A 15,967-nucleotide genomic window follows, 5' to 3' on the forward strand; every position below is an offset into this window, starting at 1 on the left:
ATGGTAGCTTCTGTTTGCTGTACTTGCACTGCATTGATGTAAATTGACAGAGGTGGCATTTGGCTGATGAGGTTAATGACTGGGGACTCCCCGGGATGGAAGGTGGAAGTCAGGAAGAGAAGGAGGAGAGAAATAAGGATAATGAAACTGAAGGGAGAAAGATTTATGGGAGAGAGAAAGGACGCTGGCAGGAGAGAAAAAAGAATAGAGGGCCATTGGGAGTGGGGGAAAATGACAAAAGGAATAGGTTAGGAGAAGAAGGAAACTAATTAAATAAACTGTGACAAACTTCATAAAAATGAAGAGGGAAGGAGTGATCTAGAGAAAAATAGAGAAAGAAGCAGGAATTAGTAACACGGGGGGGGGGGGGGGGGGTAAACGTCCATATATACAATGGATGTCTGAGAACCCCGCGAACATGTCCGGGGAGAGATGAGTGGTTCCTGGAGCTTGTTCTGCGGCTTTTGGGCTCCTGCCAGACCCACTTCTCATGAAGTGTCTCTTCAGCCTTCCCCAAGGACGAGCCTGCAAATGACTGCGTGGAATACTGATACTTAAGAGAGCATCACTCGTCCCGAGGACGTGCCTGGAAACGAGTGCCTAGATTCAATAAACAAACTACTAAGCGCCTCACTCCACACAAGGACGTGTCTAGAAACGAGTGCTTAGAATAAACATACTGAGGGCCTCACTCAACACAAGGACGTGTCTAGAAATGAGCGCCTAGAATAAACATACTAAGGGCCTCACTCAACACAAGGACGTGTCTAGAAACGAGTGCCTAGAATAAACATACTAAGGGCCTCACTCAACACAAGGACGTGTCTAGAAACGAGTGCCTAGAATAAACATACTAAGCACCTCACTCCACACAAGGACGTGTCTTGAAATCAGTGCTTAGAATAAATATACTAAGCACTTCGCTCGACACAAGGACGTGTCTAGAAATAAGTGCTTAGAATAAACATACTAAGCACCTCGCTCGACACAAGGACGTGTCTAGAAATAAGTGCTTAGAATAAACATACTAAGCGCCTCGCTCGAGCCAAGGACGTGTCTAGAAATGAGTGCTTAGAATAAACATACTAAGCGCCTCGCTCAACACAAGGACGTGTCTAGAAACGAGTGCCTAGAATAAACATACTAAGCACCTAACTCTACACAAGGAAGTGTCTTGAAAACAGTGCTTAGACTAAATATACTAAGCACCTCGCTCGACACAAGGACGTGTCTAGAAATAAGTGCTTAGAATAAACATACTAAGCGCCTCGCTCGACACAAGGACGTGTCTAGAAACGAGTGCCTAGAATAAACAAACTACTAAGCGTCTCACTCCCCACAAGGACGTGTCTAGAAACAAGTGCCTAGAATAAACAAACTACTAAGCGCCTCACTCCACACAAGGACATGTCTTGAAACGAGTGCCTTGAATAAACATACTAAGGAGCTCACTCAACACAAGGACTTGTCTAGAAACGAGTGCCTAGAATAAACATACTAAGCACCTCACTCCACACAAGGACGTGTCTTGAAAACAGTGCTTAGAATAAATATACTAAGCACCTCGCTCGACACAAGGACGTGTCTAGAAATAAGTGCTTAGAATAAACATACTAAGCGCCTCACTCGACACAAGGACGTGTCTAGAAACGAGTGCCTAGAATAAACAAACTACTAAGCGTCTCACTCCACACAAGGACGTGTCTAGAAACAAGTGCCTAGAATAAACAAACTACTAAGCGCCTCACTCCACACAAGGACGTGTCTAGAGACGAGTGCCTAGAATAAACATACTAAGCACCTCACTCCACACAAGGACGTATCTTGAAAACAGTGCTTAGAATAAATATACTAAGCACCTCGCTCGACACAAGGACGTGTCTAGAAAAAAGTGCTTAGAATAAACATACTAAGTGCCTTGCTCAACACAAGGATGTGTTTAGAAACGAGTGACTAGAATAAACAAACTACTAAGCGTCTCACTCCACACAAGGACGTGTCTAGAAACAAGTGCCTAGAATAAACAAACTACTAAGCGCCTCACTCCACACAAGGACTTATCTTGAAATAAGTGCTTAGAATAAACATACTAAGTGCCTCGCTCGACACAAGGACGTGTCTGGAAATAAGTGCTTAAAATAAACATACTAAGCGCCTCGCTCGACACAAGGACGTGTCTTGAAATAAGTGCTTAGAATAAACATACTAAGCGCCTCGCTCGACACAAGGACGTGTCTTGAAATAAGTGCTTAGAATAAAGATACTAAGCGCCTCGCTCGACACAAGGACGTGTCTAGAATCCAGTGCTTAGAATAAATATACTAAGCGCCTCGCTCGACACAAGGACGTGTCTAGAAATTAGTGCCTAGTATAAATATACTAATCGCTTGTCATAAGGATGTGTCTTGAAACGAGTGCTCAGAATAAGCATACTAAGTGCCTCGCTCCACACAAAGACGTGTCTTGAAACGAGTGCTTAAAATAAACATACTAAGCGCCTCACTCCATACAAGGACATGTCTTGAAACGAGTGCTTACAATAAACATACCAAGCGCCTCGCTCCACACAAGAACGTGTCTAGAAACAAGTGCTTAGAATAAACATACAAAGCGCCTCGCTCGACACAAGGACGTGTCTTGAAACATGTGCTTAGAATAAAGATACTAAGCGCCTTTTTCGGCACAAGGACATGTCTTGAAACATGTGCTTAGAATAAAGATACTAAGTGCCTCGCTCGGCACAAGGACGTGTCTTGAAATAAGTGCTTAGAAAAATGCACTAAACGCCTCACTCTTCGTAAGGACATATCTAGAAATGAGTGCCTAGAATCAGGACTTTAAGTGGGCCGGATCTCACCGGTGCTGAGCACCAGCAGTTTTTTAAATGGGGCTTCGAAACGGGTCCCTATCGGGTTCTGTTTTGTGCCCTGGCACAGGCGGTCTTTTTCCGGATTGTAGTGACAGCAGGCACATCAATGTGCGTGTGCTGACTGTGTTCACACTGCTCACTTCTCACTTGTGGAGAAGTTACGGCATGGCGTCATGCCAGGTGAGCGTTGTAGGGGAAGGGAAATGCTTTAAAGAGTCATTTTCTCTCTTGATTTCCCTTCTCATTTTGAAACTCAGGAGCAGCAACATTGTCGTGGTATCACCAGGGCTTTAAGTGGAAGCTTTTTCAATATTATATACAAGCCATAGTTGCTTCTCATTTATCTTATGCAACTAACATCCATTGACAAAGCCAACAGTCCTGACTTGTTGTAGGTATTATGTTACTTGTTGTATCATATATCTGGATGCAATGACAGAAACAGCAAAATCCAAGTTGGGCGGCACACTATGCTAAGCACAGATTTTTAGCTTACGTGTTTTTAAGCCACGCCCTTAATTACATTGGCCACGCCCCTTGGAGAGACCCCCCAGTTTTTTCATCCCACTTAAAGCCCTGCCTAGAATAAACATACTAAGCGCCTTACTCAACACAGGACATATATATGAATGAGTGCCTAGCCTAAGCATACTAAGTGCCTCACTTGACACAAGTGCATGTCTGGCATGAAAGTCTAGAATAAATATACTCAGTGCAGCACTTGTCATAAAGGCGTGCGTAGGATATAGTGCTGAGAAACACAGGAGCTAAGTAGGCTGCATACAACGGTCTCAACCACTGGCAATTACTCCATGTGTATTCCGGGCCAATGCTTTTTCCCCACTCTGACACTCCAGGCACGGTCAGGCTTATGTAAATAATCCTCTAATTGCTCCACGGCTAGTTGTAACCCTTGACCTTTTACATTTGAACTTCAATCTTTGAGATGAAACTTCTGAACTTACAACTTCACCTTCATACATGGGACCACTTCTCTTGCTGTGTTGTTGTTGCAAACTTGTGACTTTTCTAGCACTGTCACAGATAGAAATCCCATCCTATGGCAGAACCATCCCACACCACATACCACAAAACTCCTGGTGCGCTACTTTTCCCACTCCTCATTTGCATACACTTATGTACACATTCCATACCTTTAGAACAACCTGTATTTAGCTGACTACAACATTCCTATTGAACACTCTGTGCATCTGGATGCGTTAGATGCTCTTCTTGGTCCCTTGTGCCTGACCTGACATACCTGCGTCACAAAGTGACACAACAAGGTACAACCCGACAGAGGCGAAAAACCACCAAACCGTATTCACATGTGATTAGAACAAGAAGGTCGGGCTCTGGGACTCTTTTAGACAACCAGGGGCTTCCTGACTCAGGCTGAGTATTGCTGTCACGTGACACGAGAAGTCTCTGCAGTGTGTTTTCTGATTGGATGCTTCCATTCTAGAACACTGGGCGCCATTGAAGGCTGTCATCGGTGCATCGGCGGCAGCTGCGCCAATCCGGAACGAATGCGTCCCACGCACTTGTGTTTTCTCCTCTCAGCCCTCCAGACACAGTCACTATTGTTCTGAACTGTTGGAGAGCAGCTTCCAGTAAAAGTGGCCCGCGAATATGGATGGCCCAGTAACAGGAGTTACCAGTCCCATTGCAATTGTGAGTTTTGGTTTTTCACACATAGAATTTGGCTTCTAAAACACTGAGGGGTGGAGTTGCGTGGAAAAACAGATCCAGCATGTTATTCCCCAAAATTATGTAATCCCTGTTATTTACCCATTCATGGAATTACCGCTTTGCCTGATAACTGTACCTTCTGTGCGGTAAAGTAACAGAGATTATAATGGGACATTCATAACGAGGGCCAGAGCCAAGAAACCCAACTTCAAGTACAATGTACAAAGAACGCTTTGTCTTTTGCTCCATGTACCGCCTTGAAGCCTGCGCCCGGCACTCATTACAGTCTCCATTGAAAAGAAATGTGACTCGTGCACCTCTGCAGGTCCAGTCTTGCCTGGACACTGGCACCTGCCTGGGCTTCCTCTACCAAACATTGATCACATAGAACCACTTATGTGGTGTCCCCCGATTTCTGAGCCAGTGTGGCTCACTGACCTTTACCTGTCTACATTCGGGAACTTAAATGAGCACTTGCCTCAAAAAAGTTTGAGCCCCCAACACTAGACTAACCTTCACCCCACTCAGGATCCCCTGGAGTCCCTTTCTAGCTCATAACCATGCTTCAGGGTGAGAACATCTTTTGCGTACTCTGTCTCCGTCTCTCCTCTTCACTATGAAGAGCAGATCCACTGTGATGTCTTTTCGTGATCCGGACTTGGCATTTTCCCATGATCAGGTCACACGCTGCCCTCTAGACCCTCTGGATATCATTGGTCCTGACCTCTTGAGACCTAATTGCTAATTCCTCAATACCCACCTCATAATTGTGGATGATATCTGGTGCCAGGCATCTGGGTGCCAACTTGCTTGTGGTGGGAGTCCAGTGTCTCAGTTGTTTTGTGGAATGGGCGTCATCTTCTTGTCCCAAGTGGACATGTGAGCCTGTTATTTGGATTGAAAAAGGATGTTGGAGGGATAGAAGAGGGAAGGGTTTGCATTATATAGCGCTTGGTTGTTTTTTATTTTTTTTATTGATATCCATATAACAAGAAGTTTTTTATCTATACATACATCCATGAAATTCATTAAATATATATCGAATGATACAAAAATTGTTAAATAGCACCGATTAGCCGTAAAGAGTAATTCCCAAAATCAATAAAAGAGAGACAATATAAACATTTAAGCCAGTATTCAAAAAATGAAACACATAATATCTTGGAGCAGCATCCACTGCCGAAATTTAACACAAACTAAACAATTGATTAGACCTTAGAAACCTTAAGCATATACAGAGAAATCAGCGAGTATGGCCAGAATGCTAATTCATCCTGTATTAATTAATATAGCAATATTACAAGAAAATATGAAATGTCATATAATAATTTAAAATGCTGATATTACTATACATTACAATACATAGGAGTGAACATGCTAAAAATACCACCTGAGATATGAGCTAGAGTTTGAGATTTTTTTTATCAAAATAGGCTGCCCAGACCCTCTCAAACTTCTTAAGACCGCCAATTCTCAGTGCATAGGCTTGTTTGCTTTTTTTAACCTGCTTCATTTTCCGGACCCATTCATTTTTAGATGGTATAAGATCCGATCGCCGTCTCTGAAGAAAAAGCGATCTGGCGACAGCCATTGCAATATATACTAGTTTGATCATCTTGTCTGAAAGACGAAGGTCTGGGTCATAGCCAATAACTATCAGCCGAGTATTCAAACCTAATGCAATTAAGCATTCGGCTTACAGATAGTGAAAAATGTCATTCCAGAACCTCTGGATCAAGGGGCATTGCAATATATGACATGTGTCCAATTGGCTGAAGGATGGTTAAGGCAACGGAAGCACTGCCCAGATTGGTTGGGGTACACGTTAGATAAAAAAAAGTGTAGTTCTATAAGTAGCCATTTACTAAAAAATAGCATCCTTCACCAATTGGCCCCCCTTAACGTACTAAAGTTGAAATTATTAACTACTGACCACATACTTACTGTGATTTCCATCTCCTCATGTTTCACCCATTTCGTTATGGCCTTCCCCTCCAGATCGATACCCTTGATAGAGGCTAAACGCTTTTTCCATTCCCCAGGTTTCTTAAATGCAATATCTTCTCATAGATCATATACTAAGCATGTCCGTTCGATGATCTGGACCAATTCAAGTTTATTCAGGAATTTACTGAAAATATTATATGACCCAAGAAAATCATTTGGAATTAAATGAGACATTTCAGCTATATTCAGCCATCTATCATTCCTTAAAAAATCTGAGATTTTCCCAAAGCCAGCCTTGGCCCATTTTTGTGTAATTACAGATGAATCACTGATCCCAGATAGTAAAATAGGACCAGATAATGGGAGTTGAGGAGTTAATTGCGGGAATATCTTCTATAAAAGGCCTGGCGTTTATGGAAAAACCACTGTATACACTTATATCATACTAATTTAGGAGATTTAACAATTGTTAATGGGCAGTGAATCTGATTCTCTTTACAGATTAAATTCATAAAATAATTAATAAAAATACCCGATTGTAATTCCGGTTTAAATCTACACATATATTGTGCAAAATATCCAAAAAAATAATCCCTGAAAATAGGGTGAGCTAATCCACCATTTTCCAGCTCCTCATATAAACTGCTAAGTGCAATTCGGGGGACCTTCTTTCCCCACAGAAAAGATGTAAACATGAAGTCTAATTTAGAAAAAAAAGGGGTCATTAAAACACAGGGAATCGCAGTAAAAAGGAAATTGAACAGCGGAAGAACAGACATTTTAATCAATGCAGCCCTGCCCAAAATGGTTAATGGAAGGGAATTCCATCGAAAGAATAAATCCTGGACTTTTCGCAGAAGTGGGACAAAATTTAAATCATATAATTCAGAAATTCTCGCTGTAAAATAAACACCCAGATATCTTTTTGGTTTTGTATTTAGACTAAACCTGGGCAAAGCACTACGCTACGCTCGCGTAGTTTGCGAAGTTTGCGCTACTTCACACTACGCAAATTGCACGTAGCACTGTACAAACACGTGTAGCATAGAGTAGCGTAGTGCAGCGGTCATTTTTGATTGCTCGCGGTCCTCAACGTCAAGTTAGCAACCGCGAGCAAGAAAAAAGACATTGCGGCAAGACTTTTTCCTCGTTGGCGATCAGCAACATCAAGTTGCCGATCGCGAGCGTGGAAAATAAACCTCCCGGCGAGATTCTCAACGCGGGGAGGTCACATTTCTCATTGCGAGTGGTCGCGTATGCTCGCTACCGCTCACGATGAGAAACTACCAGTCCGCGTTGAGAAAGCTGCCGCTCGAGTAAAAATCTACTCGAGCAGCAGAAAACTACAGCTTGCACTGTGCAAGATACCGTTTTCAATGATTGCACAGTGCCGGATGCTTATCCGCACTGTGCAATCATTGAAAATGGCATCTTGCACAGTGCAAACAGGGTACTACGCAGTTCGCGAAGTGCTACGCGTAGCTCGCGTAGTGCGAAGTGCACTTTGCGTAGCTACGCGTAGCGCTACTTCGCAAACTACGCCCAGGGTTAATTTAGACAAGGTAGAATATCGAGTTGTAAAGCCGTAGGTGCACCCCCACACTGTATAATTTCTGTTTTTTTAAATTTATTTTATATCCACCAAGCGACACTCAAATTGCTCAATGATCTCAAAAGCTTTTGCTTGAACCTCCTTCTCAGGCTTTATAATGAGCATGATATTGTTAGTGTATAATTTCAATTGTGCCATAGTTGGCAGTGGAGGGCAGATATCCGTACTGTTCCTAGTGGCTATCGCTAATGGCTCAATAAAAAAGGCAAATAACACCGGGGACAATGGACCGCCTTGTCTAGTCCCCTGTTTAACCTTGACTTGGCCTACCTCCATGGCGTTAATGATAATGTTGGCTTTTGCATTCATGTACAATTTTTGAACCAACCCCGTAATTTTGGGAGGTATGCCGTAATTTGCCAGAATAAAAAATAAGGTCTCCCAGACAACTAGGTCAAATGCCTTTTTGGCGTCTAATAAAAGGACCAGAGATGGTATCTTCCGAGTCTCAAAATAATCAAGTGCGTCCGCTAAATAGTGCGTATTGGTGCCTAGCTACCTCCCAGCGATAAAACCATTTTGATCAGGATGGATCAGATGCGAGGCAATTCGATTAAAATGATTGGCTAAAAGTTTAGTAGTTATTTTATAATCAGAATTTAAGAGCGTGATGGGACGATAAGAATTAGGGTCTTCACTATGCTTACCAAATATTCCCATTTCTAAATGACAATGGTATAAACCCACCCTCTAAAATTGAGTTGGCCAACAGCAAAAGATAATCTGAAATGGTGCTAGAAAAGATTTAAAAAAATTCTCCCGGTAGGCCATCCGGGCCACAGGCTTTACTTGGTAACACTTGGTAAACTTGATAATGCAGTAATATAGGGGACCCTCTGGATCTCGAAGCCATTATTGGCCTATTCTTTGCCTTCATTGTTAGAGAAAATACATCCATGAAGCCCCTGCCCAAGATATGTCACTCCTCTTTCCAAAACGACCTGCTTCCAGGACTCGTGTGGCTGGAAGTAGTGATGGTCCCAAAGAGAAGGGTTGTGTCACGCTTCCTTGCTGACCTCCCTTTCTCTGGTATTTCAGGAGGGAGTGGCTTTGATCACAGTTGGTTTGTAGGAAGGAGAGTTTAAGACAATCTTTTAGTCAGTCTTAATGAAGCTTGTCATGCTGTTGCCTCTGCTTCCCTACTTCTGTGCTCTGATGGAGTTCTAACTGCTGCTGCCTGTGCTGATAAGTTTCTGTGTGGGCACAAAAATTGCACTGTGCTGCCTGACATCTGCCTGCTGCATGTGTTAGGGGAGCAGCCAGTGCTGTTCCAGCTCTTTGTGTCCGAGGGCATCTTTATCTGCTACTCTGACTTTGCTTTACGTGTTCTAAGTAAGGAAGCTTGCAGCTCCTCCAACACTTTGAGCCTCTCGAGGTCTATGGAAAGGCAATGTGAATAGCAATGCAATAAATACTTCAGGCCTCACTATTCCTGTTCTGCATGTATGAGGGAAGATTGAACTGATTGCCCTCTGCACAGTACCTGCTTTGTGTGATGCCCAGGCCCACTGTGGTGATGTGTAAAGAAGCAGGCTAACCAGGAGGATTTTATGATTCTCATCACCAGCTCTGCTCTGTGCTCATTATGTCTCCTCTCGACAGAGCTTAATTTGTAAAAGAATTAGTGCCAGGGCACTCGCTATGAGGACAGTACAGTTTGCACCATTCATTGCCACTGCCAGTAATTCAAGTGACAGTACCAACATGACAACTAACCATCATATTCATGCAAGTGTGACAATTTATAGTATTCCAGGCCTCCAAAGCTAGAAGACTGGCTTGGGAGGCAGATGTTAGTCATTATAAATGTAAATTGAACTAATAAACAGCTGTTGTTGTGCTCATATCTAAATTTGGGGGACAGCACCACCATGTGACAGACTGTCATAAGTGCCGGTGCTGGCAATTAAGTGCTGGTGCCGAGCACCAGAAACCACCGGCTCAAATTCAGCACTGCCTCTGGAGCTTACAGTAGCCCTCTCACTGGTGCTGCCTCTTATCTCTATACTGTACGAGGGAAGTCCACCTGCTGCTGCATGTGTTCGACCTGTGCACAGTTTGTGACAGAGACTTTCACTGCGGATGCCTATTCTGTACATGTTGTGTGTATGAGTGCTACATCTGCTGCTGTATGTCTCTGTGTGAGGATGCTTACACTAACTCAGCCCATGCTGTACCTCTTCTGTGCGTGTGGTAAAAATGTATACTGTTGTTACCATGTTGTGCATGTTGTATGCATGTGAGATGGAAACTTGCACTGTTGCTATCCTGCTAATATATGTGCTGAAGCTGACTGGTGTGTAATGAGGCTGCCATTGCTGTTGACCATACTGTACCTGTACTGTGTGTTCGAGGGATCCTTGCACTGCTGCCGCCAAAGAGAACCTGTACTGTGTGTATCAGGGATCCTTGCACTCCTGCTGCAATGCTGAGCCTATGCTGTGTGTACGAAGGACCCTTGGACTCCTGCCACGGTGAGCCTGTGCTCTGTGTATGAGGGATCCTTGCACTGCTGCTGCCATGGTGAGCCTGTGCTGTGTGTGTGAGGGATCCTTGCACCGCTGCTGCCATACCAAGCCTGTACTGTGTGTATGAGGGATCCTTGCACTGCTGCCATCATGATGAGCCTGTACTGTTTGTACGAAGGATCCTTGCACTCCTGCCGTGGTGAGCCTGTGCTGTGTGTATGAGGGATCCTTGCACTGCTGCTGCCATGGTGAGCCTGGGCTGTGTGTGTGAGGGATCCTTGCACCGCTGCCGGCATACCAATCCTGTACTGTGTGTATGAGGGATCCTTGCACTGCTGCCATCATGATGAGCCTGTACTGTGTGTACGAAGGATCCTTGCACTCCTGCCACGGTGAGCCTGTGCTGTGTGTATGAGGGATCCTTGCACTGCTGCTGCCATGGTGCGCCTGTGCTGTGTGTATGAGGGATCCTTGCACTGCTGCTGCCATGGTGAGCCTGTGCTGTGTGTATGAGGGATCCTTGCACTGCTGCCATGGTGAGCCTGTGTTGTGTGTATGAGGGATCCTTTCTCTGCTGCCATGGTGAGCCAGTACTGTGTGTACAAGTGATCCTTGCACTGCTGCTGCCATGGTGAGCCTGTGCTGTGTGTATAATGGATCCATGCACTGCTGCTGCCATGCGAAGCCTGTACTGTGTGCACAAGTGATCCTTACACCCCTGCTGCCATGTTGAGCTGGTACTGTGTGTACGAGTGATCCCTGCACTGCTGCTGCCATGGTGAGCCTGTACTGTGTGTGTGAGAGGGATCCTTGCACTGCTGCTGCCATGGTGAGCCTGTGTTGTGTGCATGAGGGATCCTTGCATTCCTGCCATGTTGAGCCTGTACTATGTGTATGAGGGATCCTTGCACTGCTGCCACCATGGTGAGCCTGTACTGTGTGTGTGAGGGATCCTTGCAGTGCTGCTGCCATGGTGAGCCTGTGCTGTGTGTATGAGGGATCCTGGCACTCCAGCCATAGGGAGCCTGTGCTGTGTCCATGAAGGATCCTTGCACTCCTGCCGTGGTGAGCCAGTGCTGTGTGTACGAGGGATCCTTGCACTGCTGCTGCCATACCAAGCCTGTACTGTGTGTACGAGGGATCCTTGCACTGCTGCTGCCATGGTGAGCCTGTGCTGTGTGTGTGAGGGATCCTTGCACCGCTGCTGCCATACCAAGCCTGTACTGTGTGTACGAGGGATCCTTGCACTGCTGCTGCCATGGTGAGCCTGTGTTGTGTCCATGAAGGATCCTTGCACTCCTGCCGTGGTGAGCCTGTACTGTGTGTATGAGAGATCCTTGCACTGCTGCTGCCATGGTGAGCCTGTGTTGTGTCCATGAAGGATCCTTGCACTCCTGCCGTGGTGAGCCTGTACTGTGTGTATGAGAGATCCTTGCACTGCTGCTGCCATGGTGAGCCTGTGCTGTATGTACGAGGGATCCCTGCACTGCTGCCACCACGGTGAGCCTGTATTGGTGAATGTAAGTTAATTGGGTGGGCACCCCTAAGCCTTTGCTTTTTTTGTACTTCAGCATATGAACGGACCCTCACGAGACCTCACTGCAGGAGTGAGCTAGCCAACTCTGCCATGGCCATCCCCCTGCACTCTTAAGCAGACACGACATGATGAGCGCGTCTTCATCAACCACTGTCGCGAGTCAGGCATTTGTGACCACGCCATCTTGTGTGATTGTGTGATTCCGCGGCCTTCCTGTCCCCTATTGGCATTGGTCAATTTATTCTGTCAATTCTCAGGGCTATCCTGAGATAGAAAGTCCCCCGTAGGGGGCCATTGTTCCCGCCTTCTGGTTATCAAAAGCTGTCTGTTTGGCATCAGTATTGCCTAAAGTAAGTCCAGTAATTCCAGTTGGGGTTGAGGACGTGAACCGTAGGCAAGTGACTTCATCCTTAGAATGAATTGAAAATGATAACCTGCCTTGGCTCTCACACTCACATTCAAGCATTCCAACATTGTGGCAGAAACCACTGATTTCACTATTGTTGAACTACTGACCATAGAGGTGGACTTTTAGTCACAGGTTCCACTGGAGTCCTGTCTCAAGACATGCACTCCACTTTTCTCCATACCATGAACTCACAACAAAAGGGCGTGCACCGTTGCAAAGGTTTTACTCCACAAACATTGAGAAGTTTTTTTTCAGAATTCTCACACTTTACAAGGGATGCCCAGATTAAAGTGTGAAAATATAAATTGAAAAAATCCGTATTTTGGCAAAAAAAGTCTCAGTTTTAGTGGAAGATTCTCCTGCAAAATAGTTTTTACAAGAATTTCACTCATAGGCAAAGTATTGCGAAATGTTCAAAACCTTGCAAAGTGGAAAGTGTGCAAAGTTTGTAAAAGTTTGCTAAGCTTCTCTCACCTTGTCTTGCAATGTGAAATGTGCTTTCTCATTCTTCTTTTTCATGGCCTGTATGACGAAATCCCGCCTGCGTTTAGCAGGCATGCCTTTACAACGCCGGCATTAGAATGAACTTGTTGTTACGACATGTTCCTTAAGCAGGCAAGTACTTACAACAACTTGCTTTAGGGGGCGCTGGACTTTGGAATAGTGTCATTTACTACTGCAACTCCAGTCTGCGTAACAGTAGGGAAGGTGGTGGACTTAAAATCCAACACCACTCCACCAATGCGCCCTCTAAAGCAAGTCGTTGTAATGACTTGCGTGCTAAACGAATGCGTGGTAACAACGCCTTCGTTCTATTGCTGGCATTGTAAAGGCACAGCGTGATTCCGGCTTCGTACTAAAGGATGATTCTCCTTTCATGAACCAAGTCAGTGACACTGGGCCATCAGCATATCAGCACTTTCATGTATGTAATATTTTTATAGTATTCACTCCTGCATCCAAAAATACTAGGGGGCATATCAGCAAGGGCCGGGGATAATTATCGCTAAGCGCACTTAGCGCTAGGATAATTATTACCGGCTATCGCTGCTTTCTGCTTATCTCCAAAGCGATGGAAATGCAAGTGATAGCTGGAAAGCAGTGTGATTATCGCTGGGAAACCAGCGATAATCGCACCGTGACCGGCGATACCTTGCTGGTAGGGCAGGGTGGTTTTAGCCATGTAATCCACCTCCGATTGGATTACATGGCTAAATCAGAATTAAAGCAGGCTTAAGGAAAGTAGCGATAACAGTGGTTAGCACTACTTTTCTTATCGCTATGCTTGTTAGCGATTCCCTTGATAATTGGAGAAATGTCGGTTAGGGACATTTCTCCAGTTACTTCGGGAAGGAACGCCCACTTTGCATCTCATTAGAGATGCAAAGCTGGGCATTCCGTAAACAGGCGCTAAGGCATGGATTCACGCGTTAGCATGTCCATGCTGATAGGGCGATAAAATTATCGCTGCTTTTCGTCCGAAAACGAACGCTAAAGCGGCGATAATTTTATCGCTTCGCCTTGTTGATATGCCCCTAAGGTCCTTACTACAGATGTATTTAAACTCTGGCTTCTGGTTGTCTGTAGTTGGTTTGTCAGCTCAGACTTTGAGGTTTGGTTGTAATCTTGCGCTGGCAGTATCAAACCTATGTACATCAGACCTCCAAATCATAAAACATATTTAATAAACCGTTCACTGATCAATTTTAAGCACGTCTTTGTGGTTGTTTAATGACTAACCAGCCTTAATTTTTCCAAATGGGTTCTTACTCCGCCACATGTGTCCCCAGCGTCAGAGAGTGTATCTTTCAACGCTGCAGTATTCATTAAAATCATATTACGGCAAATCAGCCCCTCTGCTTTAATACATGTTGATTCCTATTCATCATGAAATCTTTTAAAGTTAGGTAAATATATTCAAACAAAAATCAACCCTTTCAATTACAGTTAATCTAATAATTATACGCCACGAGCCGCCCTCCCACTAATTTTCTTGTACATTTGATTGCATAGACTGGCTTGTGACTTTCACGAAGGAACTAGGGTGACCAACCGTCCGTAAATTTCACGGACAGTCCGTAATTTGGGCCGTCTGTCCGTTGTCCGTGAAGGATTCTTTAACGGACGCCATTTGTCCGTAATTTTAACCGGGCACCGGTCGCACCACCCTAAAGCCGGCACAGCTTCCACCCACCTCCGTTCTTGACTCTGATGCTGTACCAAAGCACAGATACCCAGCAGCATTGGAGAGGCACAGCGGGATGGCAACCCTCACACCTTCAAGCCCTTGATGAGCTGTTAAGAGGTGTTTGAAGATGACTGAGAGGGAGGGGCTGCAGTTTCAGGAGCAGGGGCATCTATTCAGATGCAAACAGCCCTGAATGTGTCATGTCTCTGCAATTTAGAGGGGCCTCACACATTCCCTTTCTGCCCAGGGCCCCAAACATCCTAGAACCAGCCCTGATTACACCGAGGCAGCACCTGGTTCTCTTCACAGAGCTTAATTACTGTTACTAAATTGTAAGCAAACCTCGGTTCTTCAAACATGCAGTCTATAATGTAATCAAATAAAGAAATGGCACAATCGCACCCACACTGATTAACAAAGTATGGAGGACAATCCGTTAAATCAGTTCTCTTGGAGTATCTCCTTTAAGTACTGTACATCACAGTGGGGGATGGCAAAACTAACATTTTAGAAAGAGAGTCTGTCGTCTTGTCCAGGAGGGGGTGAGGAGCCCTACCCCACCCTGGAAAAGACCAAGACGATACGAGAATACTGCATGCCCACCCCTGTGCCCATCCTGGTGGATTCTGGTCCCCCTCCTGTTATGGCTCCTGCCCCCCCCCCGTGATGGCTCCTGTCCCCCCATGTGGTGGCTCCTGTCCCGCCCCCCCCACTTGTGATGGCTCCTGTCCCCCCCTGTGGTAGATCCTGTCTCCGCCCTGGGTGGCTTCTGTCCCAGTCCTGGAATGGCTCGTGCAGCGAGGGTGAAGTTCTTGATGGGCCTCTTCTCAAAAAGGCTCCGCTTAAATTTAATATGTAAAGGTGAGCGAGTGAGTAAGTAAAGGGATGGGTGGATGGCTGGATGAATTAGTGAAAGGGTGAATGGATGAATGAAAGATTGAATAGATGTATAATGAGAGAGGATGGATAGATTGATGAGTGAGTGGAAGGATGGATGAGAGAAAAGGTAAATAGCTGGATGTATGGGTGGAAGGGTAGCTGGATGGCAAAAGGGTGGATGGATGACTGAAATGATGGATGGATTGATGAATTGATAAGTGCAAGGGTGAATGGATGGACGGATGAGTGAAAGGGTGGATGTAGGGATGGATGAGTGAGTGAAAGGGAGAGTAGGTGGACAAAAGGATGAATAGATGAGTGAAGGAGTGAAAGGATAAATGGATGAGAGAAAGGAAGGATGGATGA

Source organism: Triturus cristatus, chromosome 7, assembly GCF_964204655.1.
Source record: "Triturus cristatus chromosome 7, aTriCri1.1, whole genome shotgun sequence".
In the NCBI taxonomy this organism is placed as follows: Eukaryota; Metazoa; Chordata; class Amphibia; order Caudata; family Salamandridae; genus Triturus; species Triturus cristatus.